At 40.2% G+C, this 14,567-nt stretch overlaps 2 long non-coding RNA genes across 2 annotated transcripts; one reads left to right on the forward strand and one right to left on the reverse strand.

The window, feature by feature from the left end:
- Positions 1 to 1,035: 1,035 nt before the first annotated feature.
- On the reverse strand, positions 1,036 to 4,813 carry LOC309331931. Its single transcript, XR_014152020.1, has 4 exons — positions 4,689 to 4,813; positions 2,694 to 4,643; positions 1,343 to 2,352; positions 1,036 to 1,171 (listed from the first exon to the last, which is right to left on the reverse strand). It is a non-coding gene; the product is annotated as an uncharacterized lncRNA (long non-coding RNA).
- On the forward strand, positions 3,020 to 6,329 carry LOC309331932. Its single transcript, XR_014152021.1, has 2 exons — positions 3,020 to 3,160; positions 3,202 to 6,329. It is a non-coding gene; the product is annotated as an uncharacterized lncRNA (long non-coding RNA).
- The last annotated feature ends 8,238 nt before the right edge of the window (positions 6,330 to 14,567 follow it).

Raw genomic sequence — 14,567 nt, forward strand, 5'->3', positions numbered from 1 at the left:
CAAAGTTATTCCCAGAGTTGGGGGGCCTATGCAGATCTGCACTCAATATTGTGCCTGAGGTTGCATCTAGAAAGGTGCATGTATGGACCTCTTTGGATCCCACCCATTGTAGTTTTAATCCAGACAAATTTGCCAGGCTAGTTTTGTGGATCGTGTCTACAGTAGGCTAAACGGTTTGCAAGGTAAATATATATATATATATATATATATATATATATACTTATACAGATTTAGGGGAAGAGAAACTATAAAATTGGTGGTCCGCTTCAACTAGACATCTACTTTCCCAATGTTCTTTTCTTAGCCTGAAGATAAAATGTTCATGTAAAAATATTTCTAAGGAATAATGAGCTGCTTTTTTAAAAAAGATAAAAACATTGTAACGGCACACAGGCAGTGTTTAACCTTAGTGGGTGGTAGGTTTGTTTTTCTTTTCAACAGCATGTGTAGTCATTTTAATTATCATCTTAGTATTCCTCCGTAAGTGTAACGGTAATTTTGCAGCTGCACCTATAATCAGAATATGGCATTACAACAGTCAAGTTACTCAAAATCATGTGCATAGCAGGTAGCGGTTTACTCTGTGTGTGTATTCTTCCCCAATGGTACTATTCTTCAGTAGGATATTCTTAACCAAAAGGTGTGTTAAAGTCATGGCATGAAAAATTGTAAATGTAAACGAGTACATGTAATGCTAATTTAAAAGAATTTTCTTAAATTTATGTGATGCTTAATATTTCCTTAGAAAATTTGTTTTAAAGGTAGATCACTGTTCTGAAGGATGTTGGTCCTAATGGAATAAAAATAATGGAAATAAAATGCATGTGTTACAATTGTAGACATGGTAAAGAATTAAATGTGAACTTACTGTACGATACTGACTCTGTTTTCAAACAATCTGTTTTGCTGTTCTATTGTTAACATATATTTAAAAAGCAAATGTACTGTAACTTAGCACTTTTTTTCCTATGTGCCCTGTTCTCACTATACTAGAGGTACAAAATGGCATAGGTGTGGAACATGTAATCATGCCTGCATGTATATTTCAGGGTTTTTGCTTTTCTTGATGTACAAGACTGGTCTCTGCAGACATCATCTTAAGTGCAAAACCCTCTCTATCTATTGACTTATACTGTTACCTTACACAGTTCCAGAAATGTTTTTAAAGCAACTTACTGTATTTTTCGCTCTATAACATGCACCCGACCATAACACGCAAGTAGTTTTTAGAGGAGGAAAATCCGTAGGCATGCCACCCGTAGGCATTCCCTCGATAACACGCACAGACATTTCCCCTTACTTTCTAGGAGGAAAAAAGGGAGTGTTATGGTGCAAAAAATACGGTAAGTTCAGGGTCTCTTTACATGATCTCTTTTCTAAAAGATAAGTGTTGGCCATTAAAGAGTAGACCTTGGGGATAATTTGTTTGAGCTCCTAAACACCTAGCTGAGGATGCAATCACATATGCCTTTAACAGGATAACATTTAAAGTTTTTGAATGTGGCATCCCCACACTTGCCATCAAGCAAGTACAGATTTGAAAGGGATGTACTGTATACTGCAAAACCCAGAGAGAGATCATGCCAACCAGAAATGGCCAGAAATGACCACTTTGCTTGTATGTCTATATGCATGGACTGGGGAGCAAAGAAAAGAAAAGTGGAATTGAGTATTAAGGGCATATGCAAATCTATCCTGAGACAGCACCACATATAGGTGTCACAGTAAATTTGCTTAATTTCATTACAAGCATTGCAGAACATCAGAAAATGAGGAAGAATGTACTCTTGTGAAGAGGCCTCTCAAGCAGGACACAGTAACAGGCTAACAATTAAATTCCGTATTTTGCTATCGCTTCTTGTTTGCGTGAAAGAATTAAGACTCGGGGTCCCGTTCACTTGAGGTACTTACAAAAATGAAAAGGGAGGCATTCAAGTACATGGATATATTGAATACGAGCCACTGCTTATCGAAGGAGGGTATATTTTTCCCAGAGCAAAGTGTTGAGTACGGACAGGTAAAGGGTCTTAGTGAGAGATGCTTGAAGAGGAAGGAATACAAATTATTTTGGCTGTGCTGCAATCAAAACAAGCCTTAGGATAGATAAACACACACACACACATGCACTGAATGACACATTTCAGAGCAAAGCTGAATATTCTCTCACATTTAAAGAAAATCTGCGTGGCTCTAGAAAGCTAGCATGACAGAGAAAAATGGTTCTAATACAGCCTTTTTCTGATATGCTGATTTTTCTGAACAGGAGTTTGTAATATGGAGAAGCTTTAAGTCTTGTGGTCCCTTGTCTTCTGAAGTAGCACAGTCCTAGCAGGACTATACTGCATGCATTTTCTGAATACAGTGGTGCCTCGCAAGACGAAAAGAATCCGTTCCGCGATTCTCTTCGTCTAGCGGTTTTTTCGTCTTGCGAAGCAAGCCCATTGACAGCTTAGCGGATTAGCGCTATTAGCGGTCTAGCGGCTTTTAGCGATCAGCTGTTAAGTGGCTTATCAGCGGAACAGCTGATAAGCGGCTTAGCGGCTTAGGAAAAGGGGGGGGGAGCGGACAAAACCCGCGGGAACTCGCAAGATTTTTTTGTCTTGCGAAGCAACCCCATAAAGAAATTCGTTTAGCGAAGCGCCTCCAAAACGGAAAACCCTTTCGTCTAGCGGGTTTTCCGTCTTGCGGGGCACCACTGTATGTGGGTGAACTCTCAGCTAGTCAGCACATGACGACACACAGCTTGAATGTGTGATCCACTCCCATTGAAGGATTATGTAGGGTGAGAGAGCTCCGATTACCTATTCAAATCCATATATATGGTCATCATTTTAATCAATGTGATAAACATTAATGCATGAAGTTCTTCAAGTAATTAAAAAGCTCTGCTTTTTAACTAGGCTGGGATTGAGGAGACACTGAATTTTTGCTGAGAGATGTCAGCAAACCAGGATCAGATGTGAAGCGGGAAAGTAAGGCTTATCTATAGAGCAATATGTGCTGTAAAGCATCAAGCTCAAAACTAAGCAGCCAGGAGTCAGAAAACAAAGATCACAACCAAATGTACATGGATACTATGGGGCTCTCTTCAGAGGAAGAGGGATTCAAAAAGGCAAGGTGAGATTGAAATAGTAATCAAGTTGCTTTAAATCTTACAGAGGTGATGAGTGAAATCGTCAAGTTGCTTTAAATCTTACAGAGGAGATAGGCTTCAAAATCCATGTTAAAGGGAAGACAGGAGATAAGGGTGTTTAGGTGGTGGCAGGGTTTTAGCAGTGAAAAACAGGCATATCAAATGAGATATAAATGGCCATAATGGATGGCAGAGATGTGTACAAAACCAATGGCAGGCACAGAGTTAAAAAAAAATGTCCAAGATCAGAAGACATGTGTTGTTCCTGGGATCAAAGGGAGCATGGAGTCAAAACTTTGTATGGAGAATATGTAACTAGGAGGCTTAGTGATGATAGTCAATGGGGTAGAATCATTATGGCTCTTGTTACATTCCAAGGCCACTGCTATGTGCAGGGAGATGATTTGTAAAAAGGGAGTATTCTAAAGATTTCCACCCTGTTAGCAGTTTTTAGCTCTGTCAGGGTACAGGGCTAAAAGCGTGGTAGCACCCAAATCTTAAACTATCCCGTGGTCTGCTGTAAGTTTATTCATAGACTGATTACTGCTTCCAGGCATTTCTCTAATTATTCTATAGAATTTCTTCACATCGGACTGTTAAAGGTAAACACACAAGATGAAGTGAAGCTTAGATTAAAAATGAGTACCTAGAGCTCTAAGTTTAAACTACTTAATAGTTCATATCACTTTGAATTTTCTTAAAAGTTGAATCATTTGCCATTGATTCCAGCTACCCGTACAATGTTTGGTTTTTGAGGCCATGTAAATACCCGACCCTGAAATTCAGACTAAGTAAGCCTATCAGCAAACTCCCTGTGTTACACTCAAGATTTGCTTCTAAAATCTTCAGCATACTCTAGTATTAACAGGGTGTTCAGATGTGACTTGTCATGTACTGTACTCAAAGGTTCATTGATCAGTGACTGTATTGTACTGTATGAATAATCATAAATTGCCTTGTATTGTTTATAATAAGACTGTACTAAGTACCACACAGATTTCCATGTTCCAAGTTTGTCAGCAATGCATGTGGGCAGTTAGGTCCTGAAACTATGTGGTGCTAACTCTTCCATATCTAATGGTGCTTTTGTGGATGCTAACTGCTGACATGCTGGGGAGAAAACAAAGCTTGAAGTTGAAATGTGTCTCATCCGTTCGTAAAAGTAAAAAACAACCATGATTTAAACTTGAATTGTTTCACAGTACCATTGACAATCTGGTGTTTTATATGTGTGTACTTTTTATTGGGTTTTCAGATGATTCTTCAAAAAGCAGCTCTCCCATTTCTCCTATAAATGGATTTGTATTTGACCCAGGCAATAGCCTCTTCATGTTGACTGCTTATCCCTGCATCTCTGTTTGAATCCGGTGAATATTCAGCCTGCTTATGTATTTTCAGGGGGGTGGGCAGGGGAAGTCACATTAGATGTTCTTATTCACACAATCATTCCAGAAGAGTAAGACAGTTTCTTCTTAAAAAACACTTATACTGAGGCCGGATCATATATATTCTAGAACACTAACCTTTGGCTCTGATCATCCTGCTTATTATGAACCATAAAGCTGTTTCATACATTATAGTCAAATATGACTGAATAAACGCTTGAAAGGAAGTTGAAACCAACCATGGCTCTTTGCCTAGTGTACCTGTATAACATGTTTATTTGCTGCAATCACGTGTAACATTTTTAGATGTACGTATAAAGTGTACATCTTAAAATGTGCCTGCAAGTAGAAGCGGAATGATGATAAAAGTGAATCAAACCAAAGTTTTCAGAGGTTGAGAGTTTAATGAATAATAAAATCATGTCTCTAGAGGTTTAATGAAGGCAAAAATGGAGCAAAGCTTAATTTTCACATCAAACAACGTGCTTTAATGCTGCTCTATATCCATTTATGTGAAAAGCTGCACATACCTGTAGTGGTGTTCAAACATCTATGAAGGGGGGAGCATAATTCTGTTTCCCACATGATCTTATTTTACACAATTATGGGAATTGCCTGATGACGTGAATTGGCCTGTTGGTGATCGTTATATAGGCTCTACAATTTATAGAATCCTGGCAGATCAAAATACTGTAGTTCTGTTCATTTACAGTTCACCTACACTTTGAAGAGATGGGAATATTCCTTGTCTGCCAGCAGTGTACTTACTACTTTTTAAATAAAATGAATAGAATTGCTCAAATACTCAAATCTCAAATACTATAAGGGAGATCGCAACACGTTAAAAACCAAACAACTCTTACGGCTCTGGAATAAAACCTGCCCCCAATTCCAATTTTAACCCACTCTGGACTCCAAGTTTAAATGACCATCAATTGGACATACTATTGTACAAATAACTCTGTTTCCAAGTGTAATTAAGGGGGTGGGGTAGGTAGCACAAAGCATTGTGGATTCAGCAAAGAGGCAGAGAAGTAATATCCCTAAATTGTGTGAGGGGGAAAGAGAGGAGGTAATGTCCAAACCCTGGTGCAAATATAATGGCATCAAGTTAATTTCAGAAATACTTAAAACACCTCTAAAAGTACAGTAGTATATGCCATCCGTAATGTAGACTAAATTCTGCACTGTACCATTTCAGACAGGAGGTAAAAGGTAAGTTGCTTTTTTTTTTTAATGCTACCTCATGTAAAAAAAAAAAAAACCTCCCTGGTAACTTGTCTTGCCAAGGAGAAAGGCATGCTGTATGCTACATGTAGGAAGTTACCTTTGTAAAAAATATATATTTTTTATTTACTAATACAGGGGAGCATTCAAAGATACATTTCTCCCCACCTGTTGTCTTCAACTAGTACCGTCCAAAAATAAAGCAACACATTCTGCATCGTATGTAAAAAAACACACTACATTCCTTACTCTATGAAAGGTGATGTCTCCTCATGAGGTGCCTGGATAGGTACCCAAAGGAAGAAAACTCATCACTAAAAAAAAAAGGCAAAGTGTGTCATGCCTCCATTGCCCCTGCTCTTCCTTGCAAACATCTTTGTCATACCGGATTTCCTAAATTTTTTGCTAGAATAATTTTTTTAAAAATACTGAGCTGCTTTTTGGAGGAATATTCATACATAGATATATATATATATATATTTGTCAGTTTGACAAGTCTATTTGCCCCATAATCAACTGAATTTACATGTTGTTTGCCACTGTTTGTTCTGTCTTACAATAAATTGCTTACTTGTGTAGTCTTACACATTTATTCTGTTTTTAAGCTAATATTGAATATATCAGCTTCACTGAAATTTGTAGAAGTATACATATCCCTGATGTTGCTATATATTTAGCTCAAATGCTTGCACAGTGTATCTTAACTATGAGAAGAGAGGATCTCAGCCTAAAAGCCTGCTTCTTTGTATCCATTTGATTATTCCAAAGAGCTGCCAGAATGTTTTATTTTAGCGATAATACCCCAGTAAACTGGAAGCACCACTCCTCAGAAGCTTAGTGGCTTATGAAGAAAAAAGTGCAGTTGGTCTTCTAAACTAGTGATTTTTAACTGAGTAGGAAAAAGAAAAAGAAGTTTGGATTTGATATCCTGCTTTATCACTACCCTAAGGAGTCTCAAAGCAGCTAACATTCTCCTTTCCCTTCCTCCCCCACAACACTCTGAGGTGAGTGGGGCTGAGAGACTTCAAAGAAGTGTGACTAGCCCAAGGTCACCCAGCAGCTGCATGTGGAGGAGCGGAGACGCGAACCAGGTTCACCAGATTATGAGTCTACTGCTCTTAACCACTACACCACACTGGCTCTCAGGAAATCATAAGTACAGTGGTACCTTGGTTTGCATACGCCTTGGTTTGCATATGTTTTGGATTACAAACGCGTCAAACCCGGAAGTGCGTGTCCCGGTTTGCAACCTTTTTTTGGGATTACAACCCAATTTTGGGGGATTACAACCCAATTTTTTTCGGAGGCTCCATTGGCAAAAGCACTCCTTGGGTTACAACCTGTTTTGGTTTACAAATGGACCTCCGGAATGGATTATGGTTGTAAACCAAGGTACCACTGTACAGTTACATTAGAACCTGCTATTCACGATCCAAAACCATACTGGTAAATGTCATGTAAGTCAACAATGCTGAACTGCAGCAGAAGATGGAAGTAACTGACCGTAAGGGGTTATAGACTCATAATTGTTAATTGTTTGTCATACCAAATTGTTGTTAACAATTGTTAATTGTTGATGAGCAAAAAAAATCTCCAAGACTGATCTTCTAGTATTAATGAAGGGCTTCATGCAACATTCATAGGTTTGAGTTAACCCGTAGCCCATCTGTAGCCTTTGAGTTGTGATGTCAAATGCTCCAGCTCCTATGGAAGGAGGGGTAACAGGCCTAATTCAGACATTACTACTGCAGCATGGGAACAGCTTTCATGTGGGGTGATCCCAAGTTACACTGGTTGGATATGGAAAAAGATTCATATTGGTTGGGAAAGTTAGTGGTTCCTTCTCATATTAATGTCACAGCAGCCTCCTGGGAGAAGTAGACAGAAATTGCATTCACCCATTATTACATAGATCTGTCCTTATTTCTCCTCAACTCCCCTTCCCCCAGACTATTTTTCTCATAGCTGAGCTCCATTTCCAGTTTTGAAGCCTTGCTAGGAAACAAGGACCAGCCAGGAGGAGGCTGCTGAGAGGAATGGCAGAAAGCCATGGAAACATTTGGCACTTAGTCTGCTCCTCCATCACTTGAAATGCATACACCCTCCTGCCATTTTACCTGAAACCTAAAGGAAATTCTATTTGTTCTCCTGCCTAATATAAGCTGTATAGAAATTATATGTGGGATACTTTCAAACACACAGTCTCCGAACTGCAGTCCAGCTAGAACTTTACCAAACAATATTGTTGATCATGTAACAAAAGAGATGGACGGACCAGAATCTGGGCTGATATAAAAAGCGTACCCACCCACAGACTGACATGTCACAGCTTGACCCAGTGATGTAAGGGGGGAAATTGGCCCACCTCCATGCTTTGAATGTGTGCGTAACATTATGTACAGTCATGACGGACCACATGATCTGAGCCAACTTGCATACACTACTATGCACATGTTTGGTTAACACGTAGAGGCTAAGCATTCAGAGAAAGTGGTGCCTTCTATTGTATTCATAATCCCTAGCATTACAGCAGGGAGAGAAAAACAATACAGGTATACAAAAAGCATTTACATTCGATAACTAACAGACTTAATCTGATTTCAGAAAATAACTAGTCTGTTTTCAACGTCAGGAAAGAAACATTTATCCTGATTCTGGCTTCTACTGCTTTTTTTTCTTCCCCTTTTGGCCTCATTCTATCATGCATCTACTGCAACTACATGATAAGCCAGGGAAAGGGAGCTGAAATGTTCTTAGAAACAAAAAAACCCTCCCAAGTACAGAATCCAAATTCTGCTCCAGAAAGAAACTGCAAATTAAATGGATAAGGTAAGCCAAGGTCAGTATGCTTTCCAAACCCACCATTACATACCCAAACATAATATGAAGGCTTTCTTTCAAGAATGACTGACATCGAAAGGACATTAGAAGCTGCGGACCAATATATGGTCAAAACTATATACAAAAATACTACTTACAGGTGGGTTTTCCTTGGCTCTTTGAATCTATTCTGCATCTTCATTTGCAACTAACTACAGTCAGAGGAGAATCATGTCTGCTGGAGACTGTTTTGGGGGTTCCTCACTGGGGAGGACTCTATACACCATATGTCAAATGCACACACATGAAAAATAATGCTGGAAACTGTAGTCATCCCCCCAGGATCTTTAACAAAAATACAATTCCCAGAAAATACCGTATTTTTCACTCTATAAGACGCACCAGACCACAAGACGCACCTAGTTTTTGGAGGAGGAAAGCAAGAAAACAAATATTCTGAATCTCAGAAGCCAGAACAGCAAGAGGGATCGCTGTGCAGTGAAAGCAGCAATCCCTCTTGCTGTTCTGGCTTCTGGGATAGCTGCGCAGCCTGCATTCGCTCCATAAGATGCACACAAATTTCCCCTTACTTTTTAGGAGGGAAAAAGTGAGTCTTATAGAGCAAAAAATACGGTATGTGTTCTTACCAGTTGGTGAGCTTCAGAGCAAGACTTGTATCTCAGTGGAATTTGCTGCCAAGGAGTGTGGTGGAGTCTCCTTCTTTGGAGGCCTTTAAACAGAGGCTTGACAACCATATGTCAGGAGTGCTCTGATGGTGTTTCCTGCTTGGCAGAGGGTTGGACTCGATGGCCCTTGTGGTCTCTTCCAGCTCTATGATTCTATGATTCTAAGTCTCTGGCTTCAAAATGCCAGAGAGGATGCCCAGGAACAATTGTGTCGGCCACCCATTTCACCTTGCCATTTAATAGTGAGACCAGAGCTTTGCTGGGGTCATCAGTTTTCTCCACTGCCAAGTCCCCTATGGCATTTAAAAACACATCAAGTTCCATCAAGGGTGTGCCATGCTGGGGTGCTGGACCAATGACCATCTGAGAATGACCTACAGTTGTCATAGAGACAATGAAGTCTCAAGCTGGCCTGACAGCAGCCTCCCCATGGATATTTAAGTCACCCGGAATTCTTGTTTTAGGGTCCTCCAACAATACCACAGAGATTACCATGGCCAGCCAGATCAGAGATGCTGCCAGGCAACAGGGCAGTTGGTAGACCAGCAGCATCCTCATTCTCTCTGACCAGGTACAGACCCTCTAAGCCCATCCCAAGATCAAGAAACTTCCTAGTCAAGGAGATGGTGCTCTTATAGGCAATATCAGCACCCCTACCTCAGCCTCCCAGTCTAATCTGGTGCAGTACAGAAAACCCAGGTGGGCACAGCTGGGTAAGAACATGCTCGCCCAGCTCACTCACCCAAGTATTGGTAATGCAAGCCAAATCATCTTATCCACAATCAAGTTGTGGGTGAACATTGTTTTTTTACAGACTGATCTGGCATTCAGCAACAGCACCACCAGACCAGAGGGCTTAGTAGATATGCTACCAGTGACATCCAGTCAAGTGAGAGGACTAGAACAAGGAACAGAGGTCAAACACCTAGGTCTCTGCCCCAGATGGTTGTCAGCCCTGCCTTCCTGCTGTGCCTTCCCCTGCCTACCACCACTGGAATTGGGGCAGCATCTCAATCACTCCCTGCTACCTGCCCACCCAGGAGCATTCATGCACCACCATTCACACCATAAGCAGATAGGTTTGCCCTAGAGACAGTCTTTAAACCTATTTTGTTGACCACCAGCATTACGCTTTCTATTTTTAAGTTCTCAATAAATAATAGCTATAAGCAGTGCTTTAAAAAAAAATTGTTTAGGGGTACCCTCCTTTGGACTCAAGAAAACCACCATTTTATAGTTCAAATCAGGGGAAATAAATACAGTAAATGGACAAAAGTACAAAGATTCACAAAATGTTTAGCACCAGCTATAAGCAGCACAGGACGCAGGTGGTGCTGTGGGTTAAACCACAGAGCCTAGGACTTGCCGATCAAAAGGTCGGCAGTTCGAATCCCCTCGATGGGGTGAGCTCCCGTTGTTTGGTCCCTGCTCCTGCCCACCTAGCAGTTCGAAAGCACCTCAAAGTGCAAGTAGATAAATAGGTACCGCTCCAGCAGGAAGGTAAACAGCGTTTCCATGCGCTGCTCTGGTCCGCCAGAAGCGGCTTAGTCATGCTGGCCACATGACCCAGAAGCTGTACGCCGGCTCCCTCAGCCAATAAAGCGAGATAAGCACCGCAACCCCAGAGTCGGCCACAACTGGACCTAATGGTTAGGGGTCCCTTTACCTTTTTATAAGCAGCACAAACACTCTTGCCTGCAACCAGCTATTTCACAGGTCAAACTATTGTAGCACAAAATACACAAACACTTGCTGGCTGAAACAGCAGGGTAGGCAAGGGCCAAGCTGCTGCAAAGTCAGCTCCTCACTGTTTTACTGTGCTCTAGGAGGAAAAGGGCAGCAGGGCTTTTATATTAAGGCAGGTCCTGGTGAACACTCCCCACCCCAGCTGCTTTCAATTAGCCAGCACTTAAACAATAACCCTTCTTTTGAAGTTTAATCTTCTGATGTCAGGTGACTTGCAGGAGGTAAAAAGTGGCTGCTGAGTGTGGGCCAGTTGCAGCAGAAGGAAAAGGAGGAATGGCAAGTAAAGTTATTTGAATATACCTGTATACAGCTAGCTAAAAAGACAGAAACAATTAGGAATAGAACAAGCCAAAAGTTTCTTAAGGAATGGGAGTGTTATAAAAACTATCTAGAAAAACATTGTTCGCAAATTAAACCTTTATTACGCTTTAAAAAAGACAAAACAGGTATTATAACCAAGAAAGTTAATACCAAGAAAGTGGAAACATTTAAAGAAGGCAGTTAAGGAAAGGAAAAATTGACTCAAATTGAAGTAGTAGACGGAAGTAAAATAAAATTTTAGAATTTTTAAGGTTTGATAATTAAACACAACAAATATGGATTACGGGTGGTGGGAAATATATTAAGTGGTTATGTAATTTTGTTTTCTCTTATGTATTTGCTTATTCTTAGGCTAAGCCTGAATTACGGATGGAAAATGTATATGCATGTATGCAAACAAAATGTAATATAAATTTAATTAAATAAAAATAGCAGAAACTATGGAAACACTTGGCAACTGGTGGCTCCCTTTCATAACTCTTGGGATGTTTTCCCCAACCTCAGAACAAAATTTTAGAAATGCTGGTAATAAATCACTCCTTCAAAGTTAGCTCCCAACATTATGCCATTTTTTTTCTGTAGCCAAGACGTTTGCAGATACAGGCTGCCTCAGTTCTCAAAAGCTCCTAATCAAAGTATGTGCCATAACTCCTATTTGCCTACAGCCCATCAAGTTGTGAAATAATTCTAAGTTTCCAGTGTATAAGAGCAATAAAAATTCAGCTATCAAATGTAGGGCAATGGGACCAGATCCTGTCCTAAGCATAGGCAAAGCATGTGAAGCAAGGCTAATAGCAGCAAGTAAGGAAACAAACACATCACCCCCCCCAAAAAAGTAATAGAATAACTATTTTAAAAAATTAGTATGCCTTTTATAATAATCAGCAGTGGGCCCAGGGGATACGGCCTCTCCATCAAAATTTTCTACCAATTTTACTGCTCGTATGTGTGGACCCACATAAAATGAATTACCATAATCCATCGGGGGTGGCGTGGGGAATGAGCAATTTGGACCAATGTTGTATAAGCAGCTCCCCATGCAGGGATCCCCATGCGGACACACTTCCAGCATTGCTTTCCCAACACATGTTATGCTCTCGCTTTTGTTCAGGCCCGTTACATGTTTGGGTGTGCAAGGGCACCCGTCATGGCAAGTGTTGGTGAATTAATAAATGGTAGAATTTGGATAATATTTTGAGTATTGAAGGGAAGATGCCAGGCCAGGGCCTCACCTGGGATAGAAGTTGTGAAGAATGACAAAAAGTCATTAACCTATGGTCGCCAGATTTTTTTCAATGAATCGGGGGACATTTTTTAAAAAAATTTTTTGAAGCTGAGTAGCAACAGGGAATCAGTAGTGGGGATGGTGAGGCAAAAGACCCTGGGCCCAAACACACATGCATATTGTATAAAGGTGCAAAGCCCTTCTTTCACACCCTGTGAAACATAAATGTGCAGAGTTTTAAAAAAACTGGGCAACCACCAAACGGCATTCACCACAGAGCCCACCACCAAATTGCATCTAACACATGGTGGCAGAAACATGATCCTTCATCCAATGAGGACCCCAGACCCAGGTCAAAGATCAGTTGTTGTTTTTTAATATATTTTTTATTATATTTTATTATATAACTTTTCCATATTTTATTACATTTCAGTATCAAAGAATAAGAAAAAATAATAGTAATTCATGACTTAAAACATTGCTTAAATAAAGCACTGACCTCCTTCCTTCCCTCTAACAGACTTCCATACCAATTTCTCCACATTCCTAAATTCACTTTTTTACCTTAAATCAATCTTTTAACAATCACCTTCTTATAAGTAAATCAGCTCCTTGATTTCCCATTACCAAACATTTCAACTTAAACCCACAAACATATTCAACTGTTTACAATTTTCTTTCATATAGAGTATAAATTTGCCCCAGTCCTTTTGAAACAAATCATCACAGCGATTTCGAATCTTCCCTGTCAGCTTCGCCAGCTTCACATATTCGACCATCTGTACTTGCCAATTTTCCAGTGTGGGGAGTTCTTGCTGCTTCCATTTCTGGGCCAGGAGTATTCTTGCAGCCGTTGTTGCATACATGAACAAATTTACATCTTTCACTTGAATTTCCTCAATTAACCCCAACAGGAAAGCCTTTGTTTTTTTTGCTGAAATTATACTTAAATACCTTTTTCAATTCATTATATATAGTATCCCAAAAGGCTTTAATCTTGGAGCAAGTCCACCACATATGCAAGAAATTCCCCTCCTTCTCCCTACATTTCCAGCAAGTTTTATCCTGGTTTTTATACATTTTGGCAAGCTTGTTTGGTGTGATGTACCAACAGTACATCGTTTTCATTACGTTCTGTTTAAGAGCCACACATGCTGTAAATTTAATTGTTTTTGTCCATAATTTTTCCCATCTCTCAAAATCAATGTTATGTCCCAGATCCTGAGCCCATCTTATCATAACACTTTTAACCTCCTCGTCCTTTGTATTCCACTCCAATAGTATCTTATACATTTTTGACAGTGTTTTCCCAAAGATCAGTTTTTAAACAGAGCAAGCCTGGATACAGGAGAGTATATTTTCCCTTTAGCCAGTCAGGGCTGAGAGAGCCTATCCCCCCCCCCAAGCAATAGAGGGCCTGGAAGCTAGAAAATCCTGCAGCTGCTAAGTGGGTTTCTTTCTGCAGAGTCACTGTGACCCTGACCAAACTTGCAGCACACTTTCTATAAAGGTGGCAAATTTGGCTAGTTAGCTGGAACTTTCTTTTCCTCAGCAAGACTGCATCTAGAATCCTAAGTAAAAAGCCATTAAAATGAAATAAATAAATTGGCATTTATTTACGCCTCGGATATTTCTACCGTGCCATTGAAAACTCTCCATACCACAAATAGCTTCATCGGCTGGTTTCTGCACATCACTATTGTACTCCGAAACCTGGGCTTTTTTCAATGAAGAACCTGGACTGAGGCTTAGAGTAAGTGAAGAGATTTGTTTAAAAGTTTATTGCAGGTGTGCTTCCTTCCAGGATTCTCTGTAAGTCTTGGGCCTGACTTGTCTGTGCATTCCGAAATTCTAGCCTGCATCAAGGAATGAGGCAGCATAGACCTTACACAGTCTAGGGCTGCCATACGTCCTGATTTTCCATGACATGTCCTGGAATTTGCCTCTGAAAATGGCATCCTGGAATATTTATCGGATAAATCTCCGTCAAAGAGGGCTAAATTGTGCCAAAAATGCAAAAAAAA

Source organism: Podarcis erhardii (genome assembly GCF_964252035.2).
Source record: "Podarcis erhardii genome assembly, chromosome: 17".
Taxonomy (NCBI): domain Eukaryota; kingdom Metazoa; phylum Chordata; class Lepidosauria; order Squamata; family Lacertidae; genus Podarcis; species Podarcis erhardii.